Raw genomic sequence first — 594 nt, forward strand, 5'->3', positions numbered from 1 at the left:
TTATAAAGCCAATAAAAGCCCCCTGCTTAATTTGGACTCAGCATGCTAGCCCTTCTCCACTCCACTCACTTTGGGGATAACACCACCACATTAGCCAATAAATTCCCTCTGAATTGACTATGTGATCATTTGCACCAAGAAAGAGGCAAAGTCAGGATTCAACCTCAATCCCCTAAGTTTCTTCCCATCTTTAGAGTCTAAATCAACCACTGAGACCTAAAACTGGGTCTTTACCAGTTAACCCCAGGGCTGGGTTAGACACCTATTCAAACTCTCCTGGAAATAAAACGTTATTGATTGCCCACACGGCTGCGTTCCGAGATTTCTCCAATTTTTGAAAGCTCACCTCAGGTGGTGATGAGAACATGTGCCCCCTCCCCTGACATTTAATTTCCAAAACAGAACCTGGGCCGTGCTTCTTTCACACACTTGGTCACGTTTACTTCAGGGCCTGGGAGATGGCTGTAATTTCAGCTTGTTATACTAAAAATATGAAAATAAAACTGATCTCCGTGGGATCATTTTCAATAAAAACTGCTTCCTAGAGGCAAGCTGAGGAAGTAAACTGATTGAAAGAGAGTAGCGGGCTCTGGG

Source organism: Otolemur garnettii, unplaced genomic scaffold, assembly GCF_000181295.1.
Source record: "Otolemur garnettii isolate 467f Iridium unplaced genomic scaffold, OtoGar3 scaffold00069, whole genome shotgun sequence".
Lineage (NCBI taxonomy): Eukaryota > Metazoa > Chordata > Mammalia > Primates > Galagidae > Otolemur > Otolemur garnettii.